The sequence below is a fragment of the Condylura cristata genome, unplaced genomic scaffold, assembly GCF_000260355.1.
Source record: "Condylura cristata isolate star-nosed mole 26May11 unplaced genomic scaffold, ConCri1.0 scaffold00002, whole genome shotgun sequence".
In the NCBI taxonomy this organism is placed as follows: domain Eukaryota; kingdom Metazoa; phylum Chordata; class Mammalia; order Eulipotyphla; family Talpidae; genus Condylura; species Condylura cristata.
In genome coordinates, this window is record NW_004567103.1 from 27444547 (window position 1) to 27459905 (window position 15359).

The window sequence follows — 15359 nt, forward strand, 5'->3', positions numbered from 1 at the left end:
GATAGATAGATAGATAGATAGATAGATAGATAGATAGATAGATAGATAGATAGATAGATAGATAGATAGATAGTAATAACTTATAAAGGAAAATTAAGCAGACTGAGGGCATTAGAGATACAGCTCTCTACATACCTTAAGCAGAGGCAGCCTTTCTGACTAGCTAACACTAGGGCAAATACCTAAATATTGTGAAGAAGTGATTGATATAAAAATCTAACCGTTTTTGTGAGGTAATAGACATAAAACATTTTTGTGTTAGTAATATGAAAACCTAACATTTTGTGCTTTGTGCCAATGCATTAGCATCTCTAAAATCAGGAAAATTACTTCTATGAACTTCAGTTTCCTTTCTGTAAAATGACAATGATGTCAATGTCATCGTTTTAGGATTGTTGTAGCCATTAGAGAAAATGTCTACAAATATTTAGGGGAAAGCCGGTACAGTAAGTGATAGCTATTATTTTCTCACATAGCTATGTAACTTGGTTGACAGTCAAAATTTAGGATGCCCACATATTACTTTCTGGAAACCTCCCAAAAAATCATTTCAGAGCAGATAGCAAATTATGTCAATAATACAGACGGCAACATAATGCATTGAAAGGAATACAAGTTTAAGAAACAAACAAATCTCTGAATACAAGCATCCTAGCTCACTTGACAGAAGCTCTTGGGAAAGATACAGTCTCTCAAAGCCTCAATTTCTTTGTCTGTATAGTAGGTTGTGTTAACCATTAAATAAATTGATACCGGAAAGAGGCAAAGATGGTTTCTTTCTTTATTCCTCCTCCTGCACTTAAAGTGGTCATGTAATTGGTCATACAGTTTGATGACAGAATTAAGCAAGCCAATTCTTACAGGTAAATTATGAAAAATATAATTTCATGTCATCACAATAACGCTTAGGTCCTTGGAGTATAGAGAAAGGATAGGAGGGGCAGGAAAGAGAAGAATCTGTCACTAATTTCTACAAATTCCCCCATAAAGCCTTATATGGAATTTTTATGTTCATGAAAGTTTGTCCAAGCCAGGAGTGCTTTGTCACTTTACCAAAGACAGGGAAGTCCTTTAGCAAGGAATCGGACTTTTCTAAGCTTCAGTAATCCAATTCCCCACCAAAAGTGTCGTGCCAAAAAGGGGAGGTGGAATGGGTACTGAAGCTCCCCACAAATTATTGTATCAGTAAAAAGACTAAAGTGCTCAAAGTCAACTAAAGAGAATAACTGTGATACCAATACAGGAGAAAGTGGCATCACTTTAAGGCATTATTTAAATAGGAAAGCAATGAAAACACAGAATAAATTCAAATCCTAGGCCACTGGGGTGCTGGCAACACGACCTTTTGAAAACTCTGCCCCTCAACTCACATACTAATGGTAAGCAAGTAAAATACCTGGGAGGCTGAAGGGTGACAGTGCTCTGGAATGAATAATAAAGACAGAATGTAGGGATATGAGATGAGCTTTGCTATTTTAAACAGGATGTTCAGGGAAATGCCCTCTACTGTGAAAGTAACTGTGGGGAAGTATCTCATGGAATATGAGAGTATGAGTCATGAAAAGGCCTGAGAGAAACCTCCAGACAGAGGAAATTACAAATAAATAGGCAGGGACTTATTTGGATTATTAAGCAATGTAAGTAGGGGGTGTGTGCCTGACATGAAGTGAACCCTGGAGAAGAACTGGGAGTAAGCAGAGGTATCTCAGGGGCCAGATCCAGCATAGCGAGTAAGCCACTGACAGCACTGTGAGATGAAGATGACTGTCTGGTTTAGAGAAGAGTTGACATGAGCTGACATTGAACCACTGCTGTTATTTATGTCAGGTGTTCTGAAATTGCAAGAAGCAGAGAGACGATAATCAAGATGAATGATGACTGGCTTGGACTACTTCATAAACCAAGGCTTTATCCTGACAAAATTCTCTTTTCTAAGATGGAAAGAAGAAAAGTGATGTATGGTGTGTGTGTGTGTGTTTTGGAGGGGTAGAATGGCGATCCATTTGAGAAGCCTGTTAAACAACCAAGTAGCAATATCCAGAAAGAGAACAGTTGGATATACTTGTTCGAGTTGAGGAAAATGTTTCTAGATAAAAACATAAATTTAGAATTTTTCAGAGTATAGATGGCAGTAAAAGCTGAGAGGAGAGGAGATAGCTCTGCAGAGTGAGAGTTGAAAGAGAACAACTTGAGGGATGATTTCCTCTGGGTTCAGGGAGGACAGGGACAACTACTGGAGGAGTCGAGAAGGAAATGTCTGTGAGCTGGGAGGACAATCAGAGGATCTATATTCTAGAAGCTCCATGAAAGTAATACTTCAAGGAGGATGACATGACCCCTTGTTTGGGGAAAATGCCGCCTCTATGTCATTTTCAGATACAGAGCTTTAGTAACCCCAAGGTCTTTGGTAACCCCAAGAAGAGAACAGTGGTGGGAAAGGGAAGGCAAGCCAGAGCGGGTGATAGCAACTACAGAAGTCTCTTTCAGGGACTTTGCCCTAGAAGAGAAAGAGAAAGAGGAAAATCACAGACTGGAGAAGTGGAGTGTAGACAGAGAATTTTTGAAAGCAAGAGAAATTATTACAGAGAGTGGAAAAGTTGGATAAGGGAAGAGCAGCCACAACTGGGAAGTGGCATGCAGAATGGGGAGGGATGAGGGAATCTCCCACCCTGTGGAGGGCTGTTCCTGGACAGCAACAGGGGAGCACAGAATTAGCAGGTTTCTCACAAGAACACAGGGGAGCTGGCCCCCAGATATGTTAGGGGCCAAATGGACACAGAAAGTATTTAAGTCCACAACATGTCAGACCAGCTAGAGAGACTGGTTTCTCTGATAGATAAGGATGAAAAGTTATAAAAGGTTGTAAGCAGCCGTGCTGCCAATTGAGGTGAACCTACAGGGTGTAGAGATCTGTGTCATTTGGTATGGGAAAGAATTGCCACACAAGTAGATTCTGTTTGAGATGGGGCTAGTACAGGGAAGTGTAACAGGAGGGAAGGGAGTGGTGAAAAGGCCACACACCATCTTAAGTTCAATTTTTCATTCCCATTAAAGATAAGCTGCAGTGTAGGGTACATAATTCTATACCAAAATTTGCGGTTGCTCTTTTCAAACATAAATCATGGTCCTTCCACACTTTGCTCCCTGGGAGTCATCAAGGCAAAGAGAGCAGATTTTTAAGTATAGCAATAAAAATCTGAGAATTATAAAAATCTACCCTGAACTCTAAGAGAAAAGAATAACAAGAAGAGAGCTTTGAAAAGTACTTATTTACCCAGGCACAATGCAGGTTTATAAACTTGTATTAACATCCTCAGGAATCCAACGCCCACCTTGATAGCTATGTGAGGTCTTTTTTAAACTGAATTATGGCTATCCGTGATTGAAAGATGAACTATGAAGTCTTTTCAGATAAATGTCTTGATAAAATAATGAATATTAAATATGTCTCAGCACCACAAAAAAGACTGATCACAGATTGTCTCTGTAGTAGCTGAGGAGTGCCCCCTACAGTCTGACGTGCGCAATGCAAGCAGATGTCTAGGAAAAAACCAGAATTGCAATGTTGTAAGGATTCTTAATAAGGCTTCATTGAAAGTAAGAAATTCCCGCTAGCAAAAAAAAAAAATAACTTTAAAAACTAACAAATATGTGGGCGTTATGTATTCCCATTTCAACATATTTGTGAACAGCAAGAAGTGAAAAATTTTTACATTGATTTTTCTTCTGCTTCTCACCACTTAATGCCTAAAACTATAGGAAATACGATGTGATTAGTAAAGTGTGTTTTTATTCCTCCGTTATTTTTCACCAATATTTGAGTATATATGAAAATAATAAGGAAAAAATTTTATATTCTGCTGTGCAAAACAAAACTCTATCTGGGTTCTGAAATGATTTGCATCTGATGTGTTAACAACATAAAGGAAAAATACAATATATTTATGAAAACAAAGTTTTAGTTTGAGGCTTTATTACTTTTATGTAAAGACTTCACAGATCAGTATTAACCTTACTTTTATAAGTTATTACTATCTATCTATCATCCCTTAAAATCTTTTCCATGCAATTATTTTCAAAACAAAAGTCACAAGAACATGAAAGACATCTCCTTTGGTTATCAATATCTGTTTAAATACCTTACAAAAGTCCACATAAATATGGTGTCAAATATACTGTATTCATATTCAGTATTAGACGTTGCATAAACTATATTGCAATTTTGATTAGTAGAAAGTATTATTAATAGATCAACAAATCAAAGTTAATAAATTCCAATGTAATTTTCTATTTGTAAAAAGGAAAGCCAGGCAAACCATAAACCAAAACCTTTGAAATATTTTACAGGAAATATGTAGAATACTAATATTGGTGCAACTGAAATGTACCCATGCTTTTGATATCTGTAACTATTAAATTAAAATGCTTAGCAATGGACACAGCAGTAGTTATCAAAGTTAACAGCCTTTTACAGGATCTTTGAGTAAGTGCAGATCTTTGGAAAACTGCACTTCACATCATAAAACGTTCATTTAGACTCAATTTCACATACATTCATGAAATATACATAAATGTATGTGATTAAATTGACAAATTATACTTCAAACATTTTCATCAAGAATGTTCCTCATACTCAGAAAGAGGCAATTAGGGTCATTTATTGTACAAGGACTTGATTTTTTTAATGGAATTTAATAAGATAGTCTAATATTTATATATCATTTCTTCCTTTAAAATTGTTAATAAAATTGAATAATGATGAAGTTATAAAATATATTAGAGAATACTTAAGAAAAACTTGTTAACTTTTCTAAGTATTCTGGTTACTGAACTAATGATCACAATTTTCTTTTCTTTCCATCTTCTAATACGAATGTGATGCATTCATTTGTAAAAACATAACCTTGTGGAAATGCCTGCTAAAAAAAACCATTAATGTATAGACTCCCACAAATAAACACTGAATCTAGTTCTTATCATATTAATTAACCTTTTGAATTCACTCATCCACATTCTAGAATCCTTGCCAAAATAGTCTAAATTGAAATTATATTTTAACATGAGTGAGTTAAAATATTTCAACACTTAATGATTCTTCCATTTTTATTCAAAAAAGGAAGAAAGGACAAAGGAAGGAAGGCCACTGGATTGATTAAATTAATTAACATTTGTAAAATTAACTATTTAATTTCCAAACAAAAAAATGCAATTCACATTGTCAAAAAAATAGCTTTACTCCAGAAAGAAATTTTAATATCCTTAGATAACAATTATAAATAGAAAAACTAAAATGCATCCAAGCCTTAAATATTACATAATGTTGATTATATAAACTTGACTTGTGGAAATGTACCAAAGAGCAACTAAGACCATTTTAAATAAACTTTTATTCAAATTGAAAACAATTGTAGGCTGTATATACTCCTTCAATGTTTAGAAGATATCATAAACTCAGTCACTTCCTCATGCCCCAGAAAATGCAGACATTTTTTAAGAAAGACTATTGCTTTCATACTATTCCTACCATGAAAAATGCTACCTTTTTTGGCTAATACAAAGAAACCACAATTAACAGTGAAACCATAAATACTTTCTGTGTTAACCACAAATGGCCTTTCCCATAGAGAAATGGCTTACATGTGTTCTAAATGTGTTTGGTTTCATTTTGTATGGAAGGAGCTGTGGGTATGTTTTTATCTAAGAAAAGAGCATGGCATGCACATGCAGCTTTCTAAAATGAGAAACACTCATTGAATTTCATCGGAGTTTTGTCTAGGCCGGAAACTCAGAATTAAGCTCCATGGGTGATGATTTTGGATTCTCCGGTCAGGACTCCAGGGTCCACTTGCCAAACATCTTGGACTCTCAGTGCAACCAGAGGCAGGAGGGACCAAGGCCTGTGGCACGTCACCGGCTCGCTGACGGTCGGTCAATGTCACGAGCACGTAGCCTTCACACATTTTCACACTGCAGTTCAGTTTGGATCAGTCCCACTCACAGCTGTCAACTGCTCTGGTTCAGTCCTCTGTGCCTGCATGGTTTTGTGTAGATGTACCTAATTTCTTCAGTTTTGACTCATGAAAAACAGCAAGTCTATGAAATTCACATTTGTTGATGTTAAAATTATTTATTGGAATAGAACACATGCTGGGTCATTTTTATTAATGTTTCCATTTAGTCATTTATTTTTTTATCTGAATAACTGCGATTACTGTTCCCAAGAACAAAAAGGAAACTACCTTATCATTTGCAAGCTTGAAATGATAAGCTGACCATTTGGATTTTGAATTGTGGAGTTTACTTTAGATGTTGTTAAGGCAATTATGAATAGTAAGAAGTCCAATGCTAATCCTTAGGGTGCTAGAAATTGCCATATTTTTTAAAATACGGGTATTCCTAGCACTAAAACCAGTTTAAAAGAAAAAAAATCAGTTCAAAAAATTGTTTAGCGTCAGAGTCATTGCTTGAGCTATCAAGTGATTGCCTTTTTCATTGTGTGAATTTGTGATTAACTTGAATATGTTTATTCAAAAAATACATGAGATCTGTCGAAATTAAAATACTCGTATTCCTTGGCTGATTTGTTCTCATGAGGGTGAGCTCTGGGCAGGCGGTGAGTGTCAGGGTGAAGACCCAGCACCTGAGAAAGAGGCCAGGGGGTAACCCACAACCACAGGCCTTCACCTACCAGAGTAGCTCCATTTGCTAGAGTAACTCTGTTTCCAGCTCTGTATGTGCTATAGTGAAATTTGGAAAGTCTTTTATTTTGTTTCTACCCAATTATCTTTTTTTAAAAGTGAAATCAAATATACAATTCCAAAAAGCCTGTATTTGTCTTGGATATCTTGAGAATTAAGCTGCTATGCTTATGACTAGGGCAGCTACTGTCTGCTTAAAATTTTGTCAGATGTATGTACTATTCAAAGGACATGTGTCCTGAGAGACATTATGATTTTAATTATGGTTAAAAACTTCAGACAAAGCACATGAAAATGAAAGATTAACACAGTGAGAAAAACTGAAAACACTTTCTGTTAATCCTAAAGATTTTCTTTAAAAAAAAAAAGTAAAGCAATAAAAAATGTAAGGTAGTATTAATAAAACAATTTTTCAAGCCTCTGATGAAAAATGTAACTAATTTAGTTTATTATATTATGCGTTCATCACCATTTAAGTCCATAGTTTTCATAAAGATGACAGGGAACAGGAAACAAAAGAAAAAATACTCAATTGTATATATTCAAAGAAATCCCCCCAAAAATTTCATCTTGCAAACAGAAGTTCTTTTTTCTCCTCAACATATTTCCATCCTCAATACTTTTCCACTTACAGTACTAGCAAAAGAAACAAACACAATTGCACCACCTATAATCATGACTATTTTTACTGACACAAAAATGTTAAAACAATAGTGCTTTACAAACACATCGGTCTTATAAATGAATTTTGAAAATTATACCCTGTCATATTTTGCATTTACCTTTTTTTAAAAAATGGCTATAAGAATTTCCCTTTCAGCTGGGTTCTCAGAATGCACCATGAATTGTCACTCATTTTCTCAATACTGAAAATTTACAGAAGAATCACATTAGGTTCTTTGCCCACCCCTGAATGTTCTTACTTAAAGTGAAACCTGTGAGCTATATCAAAATTTCTCTCTAGCACTTGCTTAAAATGCAGAAGAGAAGAATAGCTGAGGTCAGGCCTGGGAACATGCATTTAATCACTCATCCAGAGTTCTGGTGATGGAAGACGCCCTCGAATGCCAGGTCACTGAGCACAGAGCCTTAGTAACCTGCTCCCCCTGGCCCAGCCCGGCTCTGAGGCTGGCTGAGCACCAGGCACTTGAATGCACAACCCCTCTGCCCAGGCCCTGAGACACACAGAAGCCCATTTCGTCTTTAGCTGGTGCCAGTAGCCAGTTCTTGGAAGGCGTGGGGAGCCAGTGCCTTTGTGTGTCAGTGAACTGAACTGCAGTTCCATGTAGATAAGTTCCTGAAGAATGTTTGGGGTTTCTCCCTGTAGCTCATTCAGCTTTCACTGCATAAGTATTTATTGAGCACTCCTCATGATAAATACCATGTCTAAAGCTGAATAAAGAACAATAAGGAATAGTAACAAGTAATAAGATACAGTAAAGGCTAAACTATTCCCAGACCTGTGGGAACTGCATGCTTCCTGTTTCTGAGAAGGGATGGCCCAGCTACCTGAAGGGTGATTGGAACATTTTGGAGGGTATTTTTGCCTATTAGCATAGTAGTGTGAGAGCATTTACAGATTACATATTTTATTATGTACTTTCCTTTTATGTTCCCATGTATTATAGTTATGGCACTTAGGGATTTTTTTAAGTGATACATATCGGTAGGTAGGCATTATCTGTTAATTTAATTTGAGGTTACTAAATAAGGCATCATAAAAATGTTTACTATTAAAAGGCTCTATGTAAGTTGAAAAATCACTTACCTGGTGAATATTTTAACATGAACTTGAAGTGATATTTACAAAGTATTTGCTTAGTAAAATGTGTAACAATAGAATATGTAATATACTTTCACCAAAACCTCCTAGTTCTACCTTAAATTTCTTTTCAGTTGATAAAAGTTTTCATGTAATGTTCACACATATCCATCAGTGGTCAGCATTTAAATACTATTTCAACATGGTAACAGGTGATGTGTTCCCAAAGTTTTAAGATTCATCAGCTATATAATACCTACTCTAGCACCTTCAGGATATTCTGGTCAACTCCATGGTAATCATTCTCTCAATGACTTTAAAAGAATTAAACTGATATTAATGAGGCTATATTAACTACATCAACTCAACTTAATTCAAAAGGAAGCAAACAAATTTTTTAAATCGGTGAGTTGACATTACAGGCAGACACATTCTTGATCTTTTCTTATAATACTTGAAGGACAAAGTAAAGAAATGATAATTACCCAGAAGCTATTAAAAAGCAATAACAATTCTAGATTTAGGAGCTCTTTTCTTCCATGGAATGCTAAATCACAGCGACACAAAGTTCTACTTTCTTTATATGAGTGATCATGACTGCAGTGGTGATGAAATGCACCTGATAGAGCTCTTGGCTTGCAAATGTGGGTACAGCAGGAGTAATCAATCTTTAGCACCAAGAGCTAGATTATCAATAGATGAAGAGGTAAAAATGACACCCAGAGATAAAAAAGTGATGACCCTGAAGAGTTCCGAAAAGCTTTTTATCACCACGTTGTATAAAGACTAACATTGTGCGACTTACAGCGACCTTCCCCCCCCAAGAAGTCCCCTTCTAAACAAACCTACCCTTGCTTTGAATGAGAAATAGCCACCACAATGCCTACTACTTGGCTTGCCAGATGACTGCAGATTTATAGAAAAGAGGTTAAAATAAACACAAATAATTTAAAATGCATTAAGTAGGAAATGACTCCTTGGACTAAAGTGTACTATAAATCCTACTGAAAAAATGTCAGAAAATATGTATCTTAGTTATTTTTTTTTCCAAGAAAAGTGGTATCCACATCACTTAACTCAGCAGACTAGTTAAGTGATGAAAACTTTTTCAAAATAATAAGTAGCTTTTACTAAAGAGATCTTGAATGTAAATGAAATTGTATAAAGCGTTTTTTCTTAAAATTATTGTTTCAAGAGTTTTGATTTCCTGAATAACAACTAATTTAACATGTGCTTTAGTATAACCATCCTTTTCTATGTAACCAGTAAAAATCCAGCACTGAATGTAACATATTAAGACACAGACCTAGGACAATGTCACATTTTAGGCAATAAACATGCCCATGTGAAAAATACGTATTATTCCCTGTGAAACACCAGACAACTCCAACATTATGTACAGCCGTGTATAAACAATTTTACACGTAAAGTGCTCAGGTTCTGCAGTATTGGATTGATTTTAATTTTTCTTATATCTCCTCCAATGCCTGTTTGGTTTTAATTTGAGCATCCGTGTAAAACAGAACTGCAACCCAGGAGAGATGAAGATTGTGCAGAGCATCAAAGTAATTTATTCCTTGTCAGACTAGAGCAGAAGCTGGAATATTCTGGAAGTCTATAAGCCACTGCAAGTCCCATTTCAGCTAGCTCCACCATTCTATCTGCTTCAGCCTCCCCTTGCCAATCCCGGCCTTTCTTCCTTCCCTAGGAAGCTAAAGAGAAAAGGACCTTATGTATTTCCATGTGAGTGTCCAAAAGAGAAAAATTAAGAAGGAAAGAGAGAAGAAGTTAATCATAATCATCAGCCCGCTGCACCCCCAGCTGAGAGCATCCTGAGCCCAGAGGCAGGACCTCACTGCTTTCACTGGGCTCTAAAGATAAAGGCCGGTCCTTCAAGAAAGAGTGTGTTCCTGGCTCTTGGTGTTCCAGTCCCACAGAGCCCCAGGAAAGAGTGGCCCTTGCTCAACAGTGTCAGGGTGGTCTGACCCAGGCTGAGGTCAGCCGGCCATGGTGAGTATCTTCACATAGGGCTCATTTCTCAAAATGCACATTTTCCACAGATGGGGGGAGGGAGGGAAGGAGGTGTGAAAAGACAACCACCCAGAGTTGAGTAAAAACAGGTGAGTTCTCATGTCAGAAGTAGCTATGGAGGTATCAAGCCCTGCATTGTATCTCTCATTGATTTCTTCTCCTGCCATTTTCTTTCTTCCTACCTCTAGTGGATAGCTTGTGGCTTTTAACTCTGGTTTTCATTATCCATTAATTTACATCACTTCTTCAGGAAAATATTCCTAACTCAGCCCACTGAAATGGTTCCCCTATCATAAACCCTGTCCTTCCTCTCTTCTAATTTGGTAACCTGGATTTATTTATTCAAAGTTTTATCTTTTTTTGATAGGCTGTGTGGAGGCAATAACCCCAAAAATGTCAAATAGCCATTTCTCAACAGTCCCAGAATAGGCTTTTTGTCCTTTTGGTATGGGAACAAGAGTCAATCAAGACCCCGAGAGCATGGAAGTCTGTTCTTCCTACTTAAAGGATGGAGACTGACTTGTAGGACAGCACTGATAATAAAATATCCCCCCAAGGACAGGAAGGAAACTTCTGTGTTTGCCCAAATCCCTTCTCCAGTTCCTGGATTATTGCCTGTGGAACACTGGAAAATTCCAGTATTAAGTATAGTGGAGTCTAAACCACTATCAAAGATGAGATCAGTTATGGCCTAAGCTTCCCCCCTTTTCCTGACAAAAGCAGCAATCACTGTTCTCCCTTTTATGACCTAAATGAATGTAGTATGGCGGTCTCCTACTGATCTAGGTTTATCTGTAAACATATAAGAATGTGATCTTTTCGCTCAGAATAAGGGTGCTGTGACTCCCTTCTTGTCTGTCATGAGAAGTCTCCCTCTCTCTGTTCTTGGTGCCTCAAGTGCTAAAACTCAGGATGTGTCCCTGGTTCCTTCCACTACTCTTTGTAAATTTATTGTCGCACCTCCCTGGTGGTGCAGAGGTTAAAGACAGTGCTGTCAAGCTATCACCAGCCACTGCAGCAAGATTTTGATCCCCAGGTAGCCAAGGAGCTGACCCACATGGGACAGCAGACCTCTCCTATCCTGCCCACTGCTCCCCTCAGCAATGTATTTCACTCATTTGCCTGTTCTGCTCCCTACTCTTTCTGGTACACCTTCTCACTACCTGCACTTCTGGCCTATCCCAACTCATATATGCATAAATAAATAAATCTTAAAAAAATTTATTGGCATATGAATTTTGATATTAAATTGCTGATTTTCCCTCTAAAAGGCTGTTTAATACTGCTTTGATTATTTCTCCAGTCCTAGACACACACAGAGGGGCATGTACCCTGAACGACCCCAAGTTTCATAAGAGCAGGCATCATGTCCCTGTGAATAAACACTATATTCCCATTGTTTATTCCTCTCGTTGAATAGGTGTTTAATAATATATCAGTTGGAGTGAATAGCATTTTAGTAACAAGTGATGGCAAATATTTCATACCATGAAGGCCAATAATCAGTTCTCTAAACAACGAGCATTAGGATCATGGATGATATGGCTTAACTATACAGTCCTCTACAGACAATGTTATTAGCATGAAATCAAGTTCTCCAGGTTTAGCTTTCATTATATTTCTCTTACAATCTACTTTGATCATAATATTCTTTCAGTTCTTTGCTTGTGCTTTAAATTCTGTTACCACCGGTAGGTTCTAAGGGTTTTATTTCCTTGTTTGAAGTGTTCTATCCACACATCTTTTTGCTGTCCTGCATAGCCTTCTCATGGTTATATTTTTCTTTAATTTCTATGAACTTCTGACTTTCCACCAGAATTGTGCATTTTGTGATGAAACGGGGAGTCATCCTGGTGGTGCAACAGGTTAAAGCACAGGACTAAGAAGCTAAAACCACTTCAGCTTGAATTCAGTCCCCACCCTGGAGGTGACCCACATGGCACAGCAGACCTCTTCTGAACCACCTGCTGTTCTCTTCAGCAGTGTACTTATCAGTTGGCCTGTTCTGCTCCTGCTTGTCTCTGGTGAATCCTCTCACTGCCCCTCCACCTCTGGCTTGTACCCTCTCCAATTCTGTATGCATAATTAAATCTTAAAAATTGAGCAAGAGAGAAAAACCACATTTCCTCATATTCACTGGTGGATCCCAATGCCTAGCACAACATAAGCACCTGATAAATATTGTTGGACAATTGACTGAATGAAAAAATGAATAGATTTTCTTATGTCAAAAACCATCCTACTGGAACTACCATTTCCTAACAGGCATTTCCAAATGGGGTATTGCAGCATTATCTTTGAAACTGTAAATTCTTCTATTCCTACATACCAGTGAAAACCAAAAACTCTACCACCTATTTCATAATCATTCCCCTTTATCGAGATAAGAATTTTCCACAAATGTATATCAGATTTAAAATGCTCCAACCTACAAGATTTACCAATTGTCCAACCTATGGAAAAAGTTTGTCTTTGCATCCATGACTTGGGAATTACATCCTCAATTATGGGTTGTTGTGTTCATCGGCCCTTGCTATTGGTTCTTAGAAGATATAAATTAAATGACTAGTATTTTAAAAATGAGTTCTAAGGACTAGATTCGGGTAGATGTTTGAGAGTCATAGCAGACCAATGCATTGTAAACTCTCCCAATTCCTCATGTTTCATGGCAGGCCCGGTCTCCCTCTCTCCTCCACAGCCCTTCCTTTCCCCAGCACCGGGTGGATGACTGGAATAGGTATTTTGATTTCTCGCCTCAATATGGTAAGACCTGACATCACCTCTCATCATAAATATCTAAAATTGATTTCTTAAAATGGAATGAAAGTGGCTGTATGGATTACACAATGGAAGGCTAGACACCAACGTAGACTCAGAACAAATAGATAAAAAGTTACTGTGTTTAACTCAGGGGACTGCTGGGTGTGTGAGCCACTTGATAGTTTGAGGCTCATTTGCTAGCAGTCCTCCATTTTCTCTGTTTGAAACCACAGGTCATTTTAAAGATGTAATCAGTTAGTCCAACCGTGTTTTTGCTGATCTGAGCCTGGTTGTGACAGAAAATGTGGGAAATTGACTTGGGTGACCAAAGCCAAGCTATTCAAAACTGCTGACGTGCAAGATGCAGGTTTACTTATAGACACATGTCAGAGGCACACTGCGTGCTCTGGCTTCCCAACAGACGGCTTTCAAAGTTGTTGGCTCCCTAGCTTGCAATTTAAACCCTGGAACAAAAGTATTCTTCTGGGTCGTGTGGGTGCAGTGTTTGCAAGCTTTAAGTTGTTTAAGCTGTGTTGCCCCACAAGGCAATTACTGGCACCATTTCACTATCTTTCTACCCTTTTGATGTGGTGTTCATTTTGTTTGAGGCATTTGCCTAATTTAGGAGGTACCGGGATTCTGTTAGAGGATAACCCCCAAGCCTTCCTAGGTTTGGGGAATGGGTAGTCTCTGTGCAAACCACAGAGCCCACTGCATAAATTGAAACACTGAAAAAAAAATAGTTTTTAATTGTACATCTAGAATAATGGAACCAGAATCTAAGAGGGAAAGCTGATGTCTGCAGATTAGAGATTCTATCCCTTCTGAGTTATAACATGTTGTTCCTCACGTCTAGAGAGACAAATGCTTTGAACAACATCAGAACAAAGCAAAATACTCTGCTTTTAGACTGACATTTGAAAGTATAGTATCAACCCTGCCCTTAGTTTTCAAACTTTACAAAGATCTTCTGGCCCTAGGAAAATGTCTTCAAAGTCTGAGCACACAAGTCTTCATGAGGAAAAGAATAGCCTGGTGGGTTCACAGCTGCAAAGAACAGAAGTAAAAGCAAGAGCTAGAGAGTGAGACAAAGTGCCCAGAGCAACAGGTCAGAACCCACTTTTTCCATCACTTTGCAACAGCACCAGGACTGGGCCCTGCCTAAAAATCTAAAGTTCTCTGGACAATGGGGGAGGGAAAGCTTGGAAGCTGCATAGCAAGGAGGCTTCAAGGTAGAAGTGGACCTTTCTGATGATCAAAAGTCGAGTTGCATTTAAAGATCAATGAGGGCCAGTCCTTAGACATAAACCATTTTCATTTTCTCTTTTAAATAAACACTTACTTTAGAAAGGAAGGTTTGAACATGAAGACTTTCAAAACAAGTTATCAGAAGTGAACCCATTTTCTTGATCATATAAAAACAATTCACCTTGCTTTATTGGATTTGTACGAGTATAAAAATTCAAATTAGTAATATCCTAGTGATGAGAATCAAAGTGACTGCATTCAAGCATCGTGCACCTTTAAATGTAGAGCATACATAATATTAACATATACTCTTAATAATTGTCCAGTATGTGTTCACTTGGCTTGTCTTGACAAAATATTCTAACTATTCTCACATTCTCAATACTAATACTAATTCAGAATAATATTTTTTCAAATGATGACTTTAAAAAAAGCAACTTTCGCTTCAGAATATCTAGTTGCTACTTACTAATATAAATTCAGGAAGCATGGAGTTAAAGAAGCTGGCTTTTTTTTTTCTTAAATCTGAACAATTGGAATCAGCAGTTTGCATTATTTTAAAAATGAATGCTTAGAATCAGCAATTTTCTTGGGTTTTTTTTTTTAAGATCTTGAGGGTTTTTTTTATTTAAAGTGGAAAACTACATTAAGTGCAAGGCAGTCAACAAAGAAGCAGTCATAAAGCCTAAGTATTCCTAGAGTTATAAAATATGTCCATTGTGCCAATTCCACTGCCAACAATGAAGTTTTAAGCATTAATATGCCTTCATTGCAGTTTTAATGCCTTAATATTGACTCTATAGCTCTTTTGGGTAATTTTGCTTTCTCTGGTACTTGAAAGGTGATGATGTCAGCGTTCT